We start from the raw sequence: 18,406 nt of genomic DNA, 5'->3' as shown, positions 1-18,406 counted from the left end.
CACCGATCCCATAGAAATACAAACTACCATCAGAGAATACTATAAACACCTCAATGCAAATAAACTAGAAAATCTAGAAGAAATGGATAAATTCCTTGACACATACACCCTCCCAAGACTAAACCAGGAAGAAGTTGAATCTCTGAATAGACTAATAACAGGCTCTGAAACTGAGGCAAAAATTAATAGCTTACCAACTAAAAAAAGTCCAGGACCAGACGGATTCACAGCCGAATTCTACCAGAGGTACAAGGAGGAGCTGGTACCATTCCTTCTGAAACTATTCCAATCAACAGAAAAAGAGGGAATCCTCCCTAACTCATTTTTTGAGGCCAGTGTCATCTTGATACCAAAGCCGGGCAGAGACACAACAAAAAAAGAGAATTTTAGACCAATATCCCTGATGAACATCGATGCAAAAATCCTCAATAAAATACTGGCAAACTGAATCCAGCAGCACATCAAAAAGCTTATCCACCATGATCAAGTAGGCTTCATCCCTGGGATGCAAGGCTGGTTCAACATACACAAATCAATAAACATAATCCAGCATATAAACAGAACCAAAGACAAAAACCACATGAGTATCTCAATAGATGCAGAAAAGGCCTTCGACAAAATTCAACAGCCTTTCATGCTAAAAACTCTCAATAAATTAGGTATTGATGGGACGTATCTCAAAATAATAAGAGCTATCTATGACAAACCCACAGCCAATATCATACTGAATGGGCAAAAACTGGAAGCATTCCCTTTGAAAACCAGCACAAGACAGGGATGCCCTCTCTCACCACTCTATTCAACATACTGTTGGAAGTTCTGGCCAGGGCAATCAGGCAGGAGAAAGAAATAAAGGGTATTCAATTAAGAAAAGAGGAAGTCAAATTGTCTGTGTTTGCAGATGACATGATTATATATCTAGAAAACCCCATTGTCTCAGCCCAAAATCTCCTTAAGCTGATAAGCAACTTCAGCAAAGTCTCAGGATACCAAATCAATGTGCAAAAATCACATGCATTCTTATACACCAATAACAGACAAATAGAGAGCCAAATCATGAGTGAACTCCCATTCACAATTCCTTCAAGGAGAATAAAATACCTAGGAATCCACCTTACAAGGGATGTGAAGGACCTCTTCAAGGAGAACTACAAACCACTGCTCAATGAAATAAAAGAGGACACAAAGAAATGGAAGAACATTCCATAGTCATGGATAGGAAGAATCAATATCGTGAAAATGGCCATACTGCCCAAGGTAATTTATAGATTCAATGCCATCCGCATCAAGCTACCAATGAATTTCTTCACAGAATTGGAAAAAACTACTTTAAAGTTCATATGGGACCAAAAAAGAGCCTGCATTGTCAAGTCAATCCTAAGCCAAAAGAACAAAGCTGGAGGCATCACGCTACCTGACTTCAAACTATACTACAAGGCTACAGTAGCCAAAACAACATGGTACTGGTACCAAAACAGAGATATAGACCAATGGAACAGAACAGAGCCCTCAGAAATAATACCACACATCTACAACCATCTGATCTTTGACAAACCTGACAAAAACAAGAAATGGAGAAAGGATTCGTTATTTAACAAATGGTGCTGGGAAAACTGGCTAGCCATATATAGAAAACTGAAACTGGATCCCTTCCTTACACCTCATACAAAAATTAATTCAAGATAGATTAAAGACTTAAATGTTAGACCTAAAACCATAAAAACCCTAGAAGAAAACCTAGGCAATACCATTCAAGACATAAGCATGGGCAAGGACTTCATGTCTAAAACATCAAAAGCAATGGCAACAAAAGCCAATATTTACAAATAGGATCTAATTAACCTAAAGATCTTCCTCACAGCAAAATAAACTACCATCAGAGTGAACAGGCAACCTACAGAATGGGAGAAAAGTTTTGCAATATACTCAACTGACAAAGGGCTCATATCCAGAATCTACAAAGAACTCAAACAAATTTATAGGAAAAAAACAAACAACCCCATCAAAAAGTGGGCAAAGGATATGAACAGACACTTCTCAAAAGAAGACATTTATGCAGCCAACAGACACATGAAAAAATGCTCATCATCACTGGCCATCAGAGAAATGCAAATCAAAACCACAATGAGATATCATCTCACACCAGTTAGAATGGTGATTATTAAAAAGTCAGGAAACAACAGGTGCTGGAGAGGACATGGGGAAATAGGAACACTTTTACACTGTTGTTGGGACAGTAAACTAGTTCAACCATTGTTGAAGACAGTGTGGCGATTCCTCAGGGATCTAGAACTAGAAATACCATTTGACCCAGGCATCCCATTACTGGGTATATGCCCAAAGGAATATAAATCATGCTGCTATAAAGACACATGCACACGTATGTTTATGGCAGCACTACTGCCATAACTACTGCCAATAGCAAAGACTTGGAACCAACCCAAATGTCCAACAATGATAGACTGGATTAAGAAAATGTGGCACATATACACCATGGAATACTATGCAGCCATAAAAAATGATGAGTTCATGTCCTTTGTGGGGACATGGATGAAGCTGGAAACCATCATTCTCAGCAAAATATTGCAAGGACAAAAAACCGAACACTGCATATTCTCACTCATAGGTGGGAATTGAACAATGAGAACACTTGGACACAGGATGGGGAACATCACACACTGGGGCCTGTTGTGGGGTGGGGGGAGGGGGGAGGTATAGTATTAGGAGATATACCTAATGTAAATGACGAGTTAATGGGCGCAACACACGAACATGGCACATGTCTACATATGTAACAAACCTATACGTTGTGCACATGCACCCTAGAACTTAAAGTATAATTAAAAAATATATATTTTAAAAATTAACAGGTAAATGTATAAAGATATAGGTACAAAGGTATCTATAATTGTTTCTGTTTCTCTGGAAAACCCAGACTAAAATATTATTTTCCTTTTTAATCTCTATGTCTACAAAGCCACACTCATACAAATTTTTCAAGAACTGGCCTTCGTTAATGGAGGCTGGCCAGAGCATCTGAATGAGTCAGGATCTTATTCTCTCAGCCCAAATGTATGCAGGGAGGACATATGGGCCAATAAGAAGGCAGTAAGATAAGACTCCAGGAACCATTAGAGGAATATAAAGAAGAAAGTTTATTTCCAAAGAAGAAAATCTTATAATTTAAGGAAAAGAGGAAGAATCTAGAGATAAATAAGAGCCACCATGAGAAAAACAGTAGAGAGAAAATTGTTCCTACAGAAGGAAGAAGACAAAAACTACTTGCAGTCTCATCAATATATGCAGCTTTGTCAAAAACCTGCAGGAAGAATGAAATAAGGGAGAAAAGATGCAGAAGAATTAATGTAGGGAGAGGCCATAGCCAAGGAGAACAGCATGTCTATTGTAGGTGGAAATCCAAGTCCAAATTAGTGTCAAATATCTGGGTCTAAGAGATGGCCAGAAGCACAAGGAGAAACAAAGAGAGAAGAGGGCTCAGAGGAATACTTGACAGAATAAGAAAAATGACCTGAACGTGGACAAGCATAATTCAAAATGGGAACATGCAACACAAATGGCAAAGGAACTCAAGGGGCATAATATGTTAGCTATGGGGCTATGAGAGAATAAAATACTGATGTAATTTTTGTGAGAGAAAAAAGGTGGGACATGAAGAAGGGAATTGACTGCTCCCAAAGTACTGTATTGGAGGCTCTTAACTTTGGTAAGAATGGCTTCACTTGGTAATAATAGCCCCAGTTATCCTAATAGTAACAGAAAGCAATCTATCCTGGCTTAAGAAAGGGAAAAAGACTCTATTAGGAAGATGTTGGGTAACACACTCAAGGATAGCCAGACTGGGGAAGCATTTGAAACAGTAAATAAATAGTTACAAAAAGTAAAAATAAAAACCAGTCATGCCTTCTCTCCATCTCTGCTTCTCTCTGGACGTTCACTTTCTTTTCCCAGCACAGAAGGTGGTTGGGAGATGCCTGCCCCGGAACTTTCTGAGTGGACATCAGTTCATTTCAAACCACCCAAACAGGGTGACTCACGGGGAGAGAATATGACTGGACATCTAGCAAAGGTGCTTTGGTAAAGGGGGAGAGTCACACAGTATAAGGTGATCTGCAAAGACCACTTCCTATAGGTGGGCTGATTCTCAGAGGAATTAAGTTGTTATGAGCCAAGTATTACCATAAAGGTCATTACTGCTTTGGACAAATGAAAACATCAAAATGAGAAGAGGAAAATATAGAAAATATTTTAAAATCATATATAAATGATATCACATACACAAAACCAGAAGAAGGGACACTGGTAATTAAAATGCAGAAAGAAAAGCAAGCATGTAAAGCAAAATTGTGTGATGAAAATAAAATCGAATTGATAGTAAAACTCAATTATTTCTCTAGCTTCTGCTGTCTAGTTAACTGTGAATCTTCATCTATAAAATGATTCTACTTGGCAAACCGAAACCTGTAATTACAAAACAAGAAAAAGAGACTAAGTACTTTCTAATGCCAATTCTTATTCTGTTTGTGATACTATCTGTAAGACAGGCATCCCCTTAAGACTGGTTACACTAAATACTAATAAAAATTATAAAATAAATTTTAAAAATTGATGCAAAACTGAGAGATAAAATTTGAGGCATTTACAGAAGGCTGAGAAGAGAACTCTGCAAAGAATTTTTAAAGACTATACTTTTAAAATAAAAATTGATGAATTTCTTAATAAGTGGATTTTTTTAGAAGACGTTTTTCAAAAGAATTAGGACAAAACAAAAAGCTACATGGAGTGTCTTACCAAACCATTTGCTGCCTAAGTCATTCTACGTTTATTCAACAGAGGAATACACACCTGCCAAAGGAAAGGATTTTGGGGAAAAGGAAACAGACAAAAGACTTGGCAGTCATGAGACAAGGTCATGGGAATAAATGGGAGGGGCATGCAAAGAAGATTTAAAGAGGTACCCCCAAAGCATTTTATATTCTAATGTTTCACTATTTTCCAATAAGAACATAAAACAACTTATAAAATTTGTGAACCAAAGGAAGATAAAATAGGTTACAGTGTGCAACCACAAAGGCAGGAAGAATATAAACTAGATCCAAGAAGGAGGTTAATTACAAAATAGGAATATGGTGAACAATTTTTATTATGCATTTTCAATAAATGAGGCACAAATTTATCTCTATGATTTTTAGCCATCAACAAAAACAGAGAAACCTAATGGATTATATAACCCACAGTGTTCACAGGATGCAAACAATACAATTTCCTTGAAGAAGCTCAACCATTCTTAGTAGAGTGTGATTGCCTTTTATGAGAATTTAGTAATGCAATGTAAAACTGGTAATAAATTCCTGCAATGAGGTGTTATATCATCTTATACCAATCAGGATGGCTATTATTAAAAAGGTAAAAAAATAATAAATGTTGCAGAGGATGTAGAGAAAAGGGAGCTCTTATACACTGTTGACGGGAATTGTAATTAGTATAGCCATTATGGAAAACAGTATGAAGATTTCTTAAAAAACTAAAAATAGAACTATTATATAATCTAGCAATATCACTACTAGGTATCTACCCAAAGGAAAAGAAAGTATTATATAAAAAAGACACCTAGACTCATACGTTTATTGCAGCACTATTCACAACAGCAAGTATATGGAATCAACCCAAGTGTCCATTAACAAAGGATTGGATAAAAAAATGTGGTATATATACACAATGCCAAGGCTCTATGAGATATTTATATAATGTTCTTCCTGTTACCCCAAATGATTGCTTTAAAAACTACTTTTGATACCACCTGCATGATGCAAATCGTTTATGCTGAACCTGTTGGTGGCTTTGTGAATCATAGAAAAATGTCAGTATGTGACATGATTTGTAAATAAGATAGAATCTGAACTCACCTTTTTCCCTTTTCTATTATATGGGTTGCCATGATGTGGGGAGAGATAGAATAGCTAGAAGAATTGGAGATGGAGGTTGAGATACTATAGTATGAAGGCTTGGAGATGGGCATCATCCACCTGCCTCTGCAAAGGAAAAAATCAGCCAATGAAATCACTAAGAATCTCTGTTTTATTTATCACAGGACTGTAAATGGCCACAGCTATATAAGGCAAAATAGGGACTACTGGCTAAAAGAATTTGTGTTTCTACATCCTCATTTTGCTTCCAGCACCAAAGGCAAGGTTCTGCAGAAGGAAACTCAATAAATGTACATTGAATGAATTTGTTGAATGAAATTGACAACCAGTTTGCAGAATTCAGACCAGATATATCAGTTGTGTCAGATGAATGACTTGGGGCCCTTGGCATATGGATAATTACTTCTACCCTCCACTTTTCAACACTGACCTATCTCAGATGGAGTTATCCATGTGAGCCTGGACTTGATCCTGGTAATAAAGGTAACTTTGAGGAGGGAAGAAAGACATAGAAAATCTGAACCAGCCCTATGTTGGACCAGCCCTGTGCCTTCAACTTTACAATAATCTGAGAATGCTTACAAGCCATAAAGGTTTTAATATTTCTTCATAGGCTCTTAGGGTAGTACTATTTTATTAATGCTTTATATTGCTAAAAATCCCAATTTGGAAAACCAGTATATGTGGTGCTAAAATACCATTGTATTCCTTGAAATAACAGAATTCTGCCATGCATTGATAATAGGATTACACATTTTAATGACAGCTTCAAAGATTATTTACACAGTCAAACAGATCATCACTGCACCAGTGAACACCTACCTTTAGATAAGTTTTATGTTTGCTGGTCAAACGTTTCATTACAAGCATATGCAAAGAAAAACACCATGGGATTAACCACATTTGTGCAATTACTCAAGTTTGTTTGTTTGTTTTTTAGTTTTTAATTTTTGTCAGTACATGGTAGGTGTATATTTTTATTGGTTACATTAGATATTTTGATACAGGAATGCAATGCATAATAATCACATCAGGGTAAATAGGGTATCCCATCACCTCAAGCAATTATTCTTTGTGTTATAATCTAATTATATACTTTTAATTAATTTGAAATGTGCAATTAAATTATTTTTTACTATAGTCATCCTGTTTTGCTAGCAAATACTAGGTCTTATTTATTCTTTCTAACTATTTTTTGTACCCTTAACCATGCCCTTCCCCCTTCCCATCCCCACCCCCACTACCGTTCCCAGCCTGTGGTAACCATCCCTCTGCTCTCTTTCTCCATGACTTCAATTGTTTTAAATTCTAGCTCCCACAAATAAGTGAGAACATGCAAAGTTTGTCTTTCTTTGCCTATTTCTTTGCCTGGCTAATTTCACTTAATATAATGACCTCCAGTTCCACCCATGTTGTTGCAAATAACAGAATTTCATTCTTTTTTATGGTGGAATAGTAAGTCACTGCACATATGTACCAAATTTGCTTATCCATTCATCTGTTGATGGACACTGTATTAGTCCCTTCTCACATTGCTATGAATAAAGGAGGAGACCACCCCTCATATTGACTTATGCCCAATTTCTGCCTCCAAAGAAAGAAAAAGTAAAAACTAAAAGGCAGAAATGAAATCCACAAGCAGACAGCCCGGCCCCACACCCTAGGCCTGGTAGTTGAAGATCGACCCCTGACCTAATCAGTTATGTTATCTATAGATTACAGACATTGTATAGAAAGGCACTGTGAAAATCCCTATCCCGTTTTGTTCCGATCTAATTACCAGTGCATGCAGCCCCCAGTCACGTACCCCCTGCTTGCTCAATCGATCACGACCCTCTCACGTGCACCCCCTTAGAGTTGTGAGCCCTTAAAAAGGACAGGAATTGCTCACTTGGGGGCTCAGCTCTTGAGATAAGAGTCTTGCTGATGCCCCTGGCTGAATAAACCCCTTCCTTCTTTAACTCGGTGTCTGAGGAGTTTTGTCTGTGGCTCGTCCTGCTACATAAGGAAATACCTGAGACTGGGTAAATTATAAAGAAAAGAGGTTTAATTGACTCAAAGTTCCACATGGCTGGGGAGGTCTCAGGAAACTTACAATCATGGTGGAAGGCAGCTCTTCACAAGGCAGCATGAGGGAGAGTGAGTGTCAGCAGGGAAAAGGCCGGATGCTTATAAAACTATCAGATCTCATGAGAACTCACTCACTATCGTGAGAACAGCATGGGTGAAACCAGCTCCATGATTCAATTACCTCCCACCAGGTCCTTCCCATGACACATAGGGATTATGAAGATTACAATTCAAGATGAGATTTTGGTGGAGACATAGCCAAACCATATCATTCTGCCCTTGTCCTTTCCCAAACCTCATGTCCTCACATTTCAAAACACAATCTTGCCTTCCCAACAGTCTCCCAAAATCTCAACTCATTCCAGCATTAACTCAAGAGTCCAAGTGCAACGTCTCATCTGAAACAAGGCTAGTCCCTTTCACTTATGAGCCTGTAAAATCAAAAGCAAGTTAGTTACTTCCCAGATTCAATGGAAGCACAGGCTTTGGGTAAATAGATCCCTTACAAATAGAAGAAATTAGCCAGAACAAAGGGACTACAGGCCCCATGCAAGTACGAAACCCAATAGTGTCATTGTCTTGGTGATTAGCATTTGGCTACTTGTTACTTATCCAAATTTCTGCAGCTTGAATTTTTTTCCAAAAAAAATGGGGTTTTCTTTTACTGCATCATCAGGCTGCAACTTTTCCAAACTTTTAGGCTCTGTCACCTCTTGAGTGCTTTGCTACTTAGAAATTTCTTCTGCCAGATACCCCAAATCATCTCTCTCAAGTTCAAGGTTCCACACATCTCTAGGGCAGGGGCAAAATGCTTCCAGTCTCTTTGCTAAAGCATTACAAGAGTAACCTTTACTTCAGTTTCCAATAAGTTCCTCATCTCCGAGATCACCTCAGCCTGTACTTTATGGTCCATACTATCAGAATTTTGGTCAAAGCCATTCAGCAAGTCTCTGGGAAGTTCCAAACTTTCCCACATCTTCTTATCTTCTTCTCAGCCCTCCAAACTGTTCCAACCTCTGCCTGTTACCCAGTTCCAAAGTTACTTGCACATTTTTTAGTATCTGTGTAGAAGCACCTCACTACCATTGTACCAATTTACTGTATTAGTCTGTCTCACATTGCTATAAGGAAATAACTGAGACTGGGTAATTTATAAAGAGAAGAGGTTTAATTGACTCACAGTTCCTTCTGACTGGGGAGGCCTCAGAAAACTAACAATCATGGTGGAAGGCACCTTTTCACAAGGCAGCAGGAGAGAGAACGTGTGTCAGCAGGGGATATGGCAGATGCTTATAAAACCATTAGATCTCATGAGAACTCACTCACTATCACAAGACCAGCATGGGGGAACCACACTCATGATTCAATTACCTCCCACCAAGATCCCTCATGACATGTGGGAGATTACAGAGATTACAATTCAATATGAGATTTGGGTAGGGACATAGTCAAACCATATCAGATACTTAGGTTGCTTCCAAATCTTGGCTATTTTGAATAGTGCTGCAATAAACATGGGAGTGCAGATATCTCTTTGATATACTGATTTTCTTTCTTTTGAGTAGATACCTAGCAGTGGGATTGTTGGATCATATGGTAGCTTCATTCTTAGTTTTTGAAGAACCTAGGAACTGTTCCCCACAGAGGTTATACAATTTACATTCCCACCAACAGTATACAAGCATTCCCTTTTCTCCACATCCTCACCAGCATTTGTTACTGCCTGACTTCTGGGTATAAGCCATTTTAACCTGGGTGAGAGGATATCTCACCGTAGTTTTGATTTGCATTTCTCTGATGATCAGTGATGTTGAGCACCTTTTCATATACCTGTTTGCCATTTGTATGTTTTCTTTTGAGAAATGTCTATTCAAATCCTTTGCCCATTTTTTAATCAGATTATTGGATTTTTTCCTTTAGAGTTATTTGAGCTCCTATATATTCTGGTTATTAATCTCTTGTCACATGGGTAGTTTGAAAATATTTTCTCCTATTCTGTAGGTTATCTCTTCATTTTGCTGATTGTACCCTTTGCCATGCAGAAGCTTTTTAAATTGACATCGTCTCATTCATCCATTTTTGCTTTGGCTGCCTGTGCTTCTGGGGTATTACTCAAGAAATTGTTGCCCAGTTAAATGTCCTGGAGAGTTCCCCCAATGTTGTCTTGTAGTAGTTTCATAGTATTTTGTCTTAGATTTAAGTCTTTAATCCATATTGATTTGATTTTTGTATATGGGGAGACATAGAGACCTAGTTTTTTTCCCCTGCACATGGATATCCAGTTTTCTTAGCATCACTTATTGAAGAGATTGTCCTTTCCCCCAGTGTATGTTCTTGGTCCTTTTGTCAAAAATGAGTTTACTGTACAGGTATGAATTTATTTCTAGGTTCCCTATTCTGTTGCATTGGTCTATGTGTCTGAACAGAACCATATGGTGTTTATGCCAGTACCATGCCATTTTGGTTACTATAGCTCTGTAGTATCATTTGAAGTCAGGTAATGTGATTCCTCCACAAAGGAATATCCCATATCCATATAAAAGAATGATCTTCATCATGTATTGTTAAGTTCAAATTCCTAATATTTTGTTGAGAATTTTTCTATCAATATCCATCAGGCATATTAACTTGTCTTTGGCTGGTTTTGGTATCAGAGTAATACTGGCCTCATAGAATGACTTTGGAGGTATTCTGTCTTCCTGTATTTTTTAGAACAATTTGAACAGGATTGGTAGTAGCTTTTCTTTAAATATTTGGTAGAATTTAGCAGTGAAGCCATTGGGTCCTGGATTTTTCTTTACTGGAAAACTTTTTATTATGGCTTTGAAATCATCACTTGTTATTGGTCTGTTCAGGTTTTTTATTTCTTCATGGTTTAATCTTGGTAAGTTGTATGTGTGTAGGAATCCATTTTATCCATTTCTTCAAAGTGTTACAACTTATTGTCATATAGTTACTCGGAGTAGTCACTAGTGATCTTTTGAATTTCTGAGGTATCAATTGTAATGCCTCCTTTTTCATCTCTGATTTTATTCATTTGGGTCTCCTGTCTTTTCCTCTTCGTCTGGTTAAAGGTTTTTCAATTTTGTTTATCTTTTCAAAAAAATAACATTTTGTTTTGTTGATCTTTTGTTTTTGTTTGTTTAAATTTTATTTATTTTTGCTCTGATTTTTATTTCTGTTCTTCCACTAATTTTGGGTTTGGTTTGCTCTTGCTTTTTGAGTTCTTTAACACGTATCATTAAGTTGTTTACTTGAAATTTTTCTACTTTTTTTGATGTAGGTGCTTATTTCTATAAACTTTCATCTTCATACTGCTTTGCTGTATCCCATAGCTTTTGATATGTTGTGTTTCCATTTTCATTTATTTCAAGAAATATTTGCATTTCTTTCTTAATTTCTTCACTGACCACTGGTCATTCAGGAACATATTGTTAGATTTCCACGTGTTTTTACAGTTTCCAAAATTCCTCCTGTTATTGATTTCTAGTTTCATTCCATTGTGGTCAGAGAAGATGCTTGATATTACTTCATTTTTTTTGAATGTTTTAAGACTTGGTTTGTGACCTAACATATGATATATCCATAACAATGGGCCATGTGCTGAGAAAAAATGTGTATTCTATAGCCACTGAGTGAAATCTTTTGCAAATATTTTTAGGTTCAATTGGTCTATAGTACAAATTAAATTGCTGTTTCTTTGTTGATTTCTTTCTGGAAGATCTGTCCAATGCTGAAAGTGAGGTGTTGAAGTCTCCAGCTATTATTGTATTAGGGTCTAGCTTTCTTTTTAGCTCTAAAAATATTCCCTTTATATATCTGAGTGCTCCAGTGTTGGATGCATATATATATATATATATATAAATATAATTGTCATATGCTCTTCCTGAATTTATTTCTTTATCATTATCTGGTGACCTTCCTTGTCTTTTTTTATAGCTTTTGTCTTAAAATCTATTTTGTCTGATATAAGTTTAGGTACTCCTGTTCTTTTCTGGTTTCCATTTGCATGGAATTTCTATTTCCATTCGTTAATGTTCAGTCTATGAATATATCTATAGGCAAAGTGTGTTTCTTCTAGGCAATAAATCATTGAGTCTTCTTTTTAATCACTTCAGCCATTTTATGACTTTTTCTTGGAGAATTTAGTCCATTTACATTCAATGTTATTATTGATAAGTAGGGACTTACTCCTGCCATTTTGTTATGTGTTTCCTGGTTGCTTTGTTGTCTTCTTTTCCTTCTTTCCTGTCTTCCTTTTAGGAAAGGTGATTTTCGCTGGTGGTATAATCACTTGGTTTTTATTTTTTGGAAATCTTACATTTTTTGTGATTTGAGTTTAACATGAGGCTTGTAAATACTATCTTATAACTCATTATTTTAAGCGGATAACAAGTTAATACTGTTTTTATAAACAAACTGATAAACATTTAAAAAACTGACAAAACCTCTACACCTTAACTCTCTGCTTTTTAACTGTTTCTTGTTTCCATTTTTATCTTATTGTAATGTTTATATCTTGAAAAGCTGTTGTACTTATCTTTGATTGCTTAATCTTTTAGGGTTTCTACTTAAGAGTAGTTTACATACCATAGTTACAGTGTTATAATAGTCCATGTTTTTCTGTATACTCAACACTGAGTTTTGTGCCTTCAAATGATTTCTTATTGCTCAATAATGTCCTCTTCTTTCAGATTTTCGAACTCTTGTTAGGATTTCTTGTAGAACAGGCCTAGTATTCATGAAATTTCTCAGCTTTTGTTTGTCTGGGAAGTCTTTATTTCTCCTTCATGCTTAAAGAATATTTTCACTAGATAGGCTATTCTAAGATAAAAGTTATTTTTTCTTGAGCACTTTAAATATATCATGCCAGTCTCTGCTGACCTGTAAAGTTTCCATGAAAAAGGCAGCTGCCAGACATATTGGAACTCCATTGCATGTTATTTGCTTCTTTTCTCTTGCTGCTTTTAAGATCCTTTCTTTATCTTTGATCTTTAGGAGTTTGATTATTAAATGCCTTAACCTTTGGGAGTTTGATTATTAAATGCCTTGAGGTAGTCTTTGGGTTAAACTTGTTTAGTGTTCTATAACCTTCTTGTACTTAGATATTGCTATCTTTCTCTTGGTTTGGGAAGTTTTCTGTTATTTTCCATTTGAATAAACGTTCTACCCCTATCTCTTACTCTACCTCTCCTTTAAGAGGAATAACTGTTAGATTTGCCCTTTGAGACTATTTTCTAAATCTTGTAGGTGTGATGTATTGTTTTTTATTATTTTCTGTCTCTTTTGACTGTGTATTTTTAACTAGGCTGTCTTCAAGCTTACTAATTATTTCTTCTAATGATCAATTCCGCTATTGGAAGAATGTGATGGATTCTTCATATGCTGATTGCATTTCTCAGCTCCAAAATTTCTGCTCGATTATTTTTAATTATTTCAATCTGTTTATTAAATTTATTTGATGGGATTCTGAATCTCTTCTCTGTGTTATCTTGAATTTTACTGAGTTTCCTCTAAAGAGCTATTTTGAATTATCTCTCTGAAAGGTCACATATCTGTATTTCTCCAGGATTGGTTCCTAGTGCCTTATTTAGTTCTTGATGCTTGTGGATGTTCGTTGGTGTCTGGGCATCGAAGAGTTAGGTATTTATTGTAGTCTTTGCAATCTGGGCTTGTTTCTATCTATCCTTCTTGGGAAAGCTTTCCAGGTTTTCAAAAGAACTTTGATATTGTGATCTAAGCCATAGCTACATTAGAGGGCACTTCATGGACAGCAATGCTGTGGTTTTTGCAGACTCATAGAGATGCCACCTTGCTGGTCTTGGATAAGATTTCTCTGGATTACCAAGCAGAGACTTCTGTTCTCGTCCCTTATATTCCCCCAAACAAATAATCTCTCTCTGTCTCTCTCTCTCTCTCTGTTCTGAGCTGCCTGGAGCTATGGAGCTATGGATGGTATGACAGAAGCTGTCCTGTGGCCACCATCACTGAGACTACACTGGGTCAGATCTGAAGTCCGCACTGTACTAGGTCTCACCCAAGGCCTGCTGTGACCACTCCCTGGCTACTGCTTGTGTTCACCCAAGGACCTGGGGCTCTACAATCAGCAGGTGGTGAAGCCAGGGTGACAAGTTCCCTCTGGTACCAGGTGGGTCCAGAGGTGCTGTCTGGGAGCCTGGGATGGAAGTCAAAAATCTTAGAAGTTTAGCTGGTGTTCTATTCTACTGTGACTGAACTGGCACTCAAATCACAAGACATTGTCTTTCCCACTCTCTTTCCATTTTCTACAGGCAGAGGAGCCTCACCTCATGGCCACCATTACCACAGGCTCATGAGGAGTACTGCCAGTCACTGCCAATATTCAATTAAGGTCCAGGGGTTCTTCTGTCAGGTTATGGTGAATGCTGCCTGGCCTCAGAATCACCCTTAGGGCAGTGGGCTACCCTCCTGCTCAGGGTAGGTCCAGAAATGCCACACATAAGTCAAGGCCTGAAATCAGGAACCCCAAGAGGACTCTTGGTGCTGTATCGACTCGTGGCTGAGCTGGTTCCTGACTTTTGTTTCTTATGAAGGTGATTTTTTTGTGTAGTTTTTTAAATTTGGTGTTCCTACATAGAAACAATTGATGGAGTCTTCTATTTGCCATCTTACTCCACCCAAGAGATCCAAATGCTCAAGTTTGATGACTTCTGGAAGGTGCTAATATGCCCATGTCACAAATTATGAAGTTACAGAGATTTGGTCTGTATCAAGCCTCTGAGTGACTTATTTTATTCTTAGATACACCCATTGACACTGGGTTCAAAAGGTATGTTTGTTTTGCTTGTATTTTTTTTAAGTCCTTCACTGAACATTAAAATTAAAAATTCCTTAAAATGATTACATGAAGCCAGAAACTGGGAACCTGGAAACTTATTTTGTTGGGGGCAGAGACTCTTCTTTGTGGAATAAACATTCAACCATCCCCAGATGCTGGAAATGTAGCATGTAGAAATATAGATTAAGTCTTTGTCCTGACAGAACTGTTTTTACTAATGCCCAGAGTCCACTATTGCCTGAGAGATGATAACTATCACTTGAATTTACTCTAAAGAGAAATTGAATTTTTAAGGTCTGTGAGGTAGATCCTAAACTATGACAATTCTCCTCAAAAGTATTTTCTCTGTGTTCTAGATTGATTTTCTTTTGTCATAATTTGGATCCCTGGATTTGACCAAAGACAATTAGAAGGTGCTTCTCTGAACTCTATGGCATTCTTCTGCAATTTGGGATCAAGTTAGACTACAAGAAACTTAAAGGTTAACCAATTGCTATAGAGTGAAGTTTTGTGTTCTCTGCCTGTCCCTGCCTCCCTTGAAAAAAATACATACTTTGAAACCTAACCTTAATGTGATAGTATTTGGAGGTGGGACCTTTGGGAGTTGATTGGGTCATGAAGGTGGAGCACTCATGAATGGGATAAATACCTTATAAAAGAGATTCCAGAGAGCAGCCTCATTCCTTCCACCATGTGAGGGCACAGCTGGATGGTGCCATCTATGAATCAGGAAGCAGGTCCCCACCAGACACCAAATCTGTTCACATCTTGATCTTGGACTTCCAAGCCTCCAGAACTGTGAGAAATAAAATTATGTTGTCTATAAGCCACCCAGTCTATAGCTTTCTGTTATAGCAGCCAAAATAAAGTTAAAAATTAGTCCTGGCAGATGCTATAAAGCAGAATACTTTCACCTTCTTTTCCTACTGAATGCTCACTTCATTTCGAAGTGTAAATTGGCTTACAAAGAAAAGCAATATTGACCATGTTACCAGTGTAAAAAGTGGTAGGGGAAAGAAAATGGGAAAATCTTCCCTCCAGCCTATGATCTGTGTGACATAACCAAGCCATAGAAAAAGGGTCATGGATGGCATCTTGCATGTGTTTGGTCTCTCTGTGCCTCACATTTACAGCTCACAGCGGCTTTGTCTTGTGAGATATATGCTGCCAAATAATCAGTCAGAGCTTAGCATCATATTTGTTAAATAGGTTTTCTTCTAGCCTGCAGCTAAATGTAAATAAATGTAATAGGATGCATGTATTTATGAATGGGAAATGACAAAGAAACTAGTGTCAAAATGACGTCCAGGGAATTCAGATTAATTTGCGTCTGCTCATCCTGTGCCTGCTGCAAATGAAGAATGACTGTGTCTTATCTACAGCTTTAAAAACCTAAAAATTATGTTACAGTATGTAATATATCATTCTTCCAAATCATCATGAGAGATTTTTGTCACTTTTATAACCACTACATCTAAATAATTAAATGATTATTGATTTTTTCAGTTATTTTATGTAACATATTAAGATCTCATGGCTCAGAACCTTATCAATTAGACTTCAGCAACACACTGTCACTAAATTAAAAAGCACCATGGAGACAAATTATTCAAATATACTCTTGCCAAAGTACATACTGATATTAATATACTGACATTAACTTAGTATTTAAATTGGTTTTTGTACTCTTTTCTTGAGAAAAATCTTGCTTTTACCTCTGTACTTAAAAGTGTCTTTTCCCCAGAGCACATAGTTTAATTATGCATCTACATTGTTGATGGAAAAGGCAAAGTTAGCAAGTAAATTGCTATACAATCACAGCCCAGTAGTTCTTAAAATGGCAGTGGATTGAGGAAAATTAATAGCAATTTTACAAATGTAATAGAGTGCATTGGAAATACTCTGCTAATACTCACATCCAAATGCTTTTCTTTCCCAGGCAGCATTTGAGTAGAAGAGGGGAGTATTCACTTAAATTGCACTGACTATATACTACCCTGAATCAAACTGAGGAGTTAATGAAAATTTCAATGAAGAGTTGAACAAAGAAGGGAACCCCACAGGGGTATGCTATTTATTTATACTTTCATTCGGGGGATATTTGTGTAACACTTAATTATACCAGGATCTATTTCATGCAGGTTCAAAAACAAACTTGTAGTAAAATCTATAACCCAGAATGGAATCTATTTCTAAGGTTAGTTTATTTTCTCAGAGGAAACGGTGTATTCTTAATGTGTCATGTAAAATTTGGAGGTGGAATTCCACCAGGCAAAATAACTTAGAGATTAATGTAGTGGGCATAGAGTTAGACTGCCTGAGTTCAAATAATTGCTTCACCATTCACCAACTACATGACCTTGGGCAACTTACAGAAACATTCTGAGCTTTAATTTTCTCATTTGTTTGATACTAAAAGTAACTACCTCTTAAGATTCTTAAGTATGACAGCATATACTCTGAGTTTTGTTAGCTTTTATTATTCAGAATGCTTAATGGTATCTGAATGGCCTCTGAGACAATAAAGCTGACTTAGTCGCTAAAGCTATCTTATTTTCATGGTAGATATGTTGGTAGAGTCCATTCCAACAGACTAAAATAGTATATGTCACATATATCCTTCAGAGTCTGAGTTTAAACCCCGCTGGCAGACTGGGGAACAAAGTGGAAGCCAGATTATTTACCTCGGTAATTTTTTACGGCAACAGGAAAGGCTTTAGCTGATGGGTACATGTAAAAAATGATGAGGTGCTTTATTTTTTCAGCCCCTGAGCACTCTTCTGCACAAAATCTTTCAGTGTTTAATCTCCAAAGCTTTCTGAGCTTAGAAGCTCTTAAGAGCTAACATGCATATACTGTGACAAAAAAAACCGAAGCTCTATGAATTCAAAGTTACATATCTTTATGTAATTTTCCACAGATTACATTTCATTGTCTTTACAAAATAGTTTTACATAAAAGTTCAAACTGTTTCTAGGTATTAGAATAAACTAAGTTGTACCCAGGATACATTGCAGACAATAGGTAAATTCAAGCTCTGTCTATCTGATCATTTGATTTTCAACTATCTGAAACATGGCTTATGGTAGGTTGACCATGGTGGTATTATTTGTCATGAAGAAGACATAAATGACTGACATAGAGACAGACAATTTCCCCACACATACAAAAAATGAAGATTTGATAATTACCTGGTTCATTTTATTCAATCAAGTCTTTGAAACTCCTATTCTGTACTAAGTGCTGGGCAAAATTAAAATAACATACAAAGCCGTTTCCATCTTCAAAGAGCTTGTAAGTCAAATAGAGAAAATGAATATACACATAAATATACACAGTTCTATGTATGCGGTTTATGCAAAGTACTCAGCATGAATTAAGTAGACCAGAAACACAAACAGGAAGGAATCTTTGCTGAGATGCTCATACAAAGCTCAGGTGAGATGGTAGTATTAACTGAGCTGTAAAGGATTAATAGAATTTTCCATAGACTATCATAGGCATTCAAATAGTACTTGTTCAAATAATTATTAACAACATTTTAATAAGATGTAGGGTAGACATTCTAAGTTGA

At 36.8% G+C, this 18,406-nt stretch overlaps 1 long non-coding RNA gene across 1 annotated transcript in view; it reads left to right on the top strand.

Annotated features, from left to right (window-relative positions):
- The window catches only part of LOC112135240 (uncharacterized), a 62,071-nt gene that overhangs the window by 9,638 nt on the left and 34,027 nt on the right, over window positions 1-18,406 (top strand). Inside the window, exons 4-6 of the long non-coding RNA XR_008510542.2 lie at window positions 13,944-14,163; window positions 15,189-15,290; window positions 16,772-16,897. This is a non-coding gene — a long non-coding RNA (uncharacterized LOC112135240). The remainder of the gene's footprint in view (window positions 1-13,943; window positions 14,164-15,188; window positions 15,291-16,771; window positions 16,898-18,406) is intronic.

This window comes from Pongo abelii, chromosome 8 (assembly GCF_028885655.2).
Source record: "Pongo abelii isolate AG06213 chromosome 8, NHGRI_mPonAbe1-v2.0_pri, whole genome shotgun sequence".
NCBI classification, from domain to species: domain Eukaryota; kingdom Metazoa; phylum Chordata; class Mammalia; order Primates; family Hominidae; genus Pongo; species Pongo abelii.
This window is presented reverse-complemented; position numbering and strand designations above follow the sequence as displayed.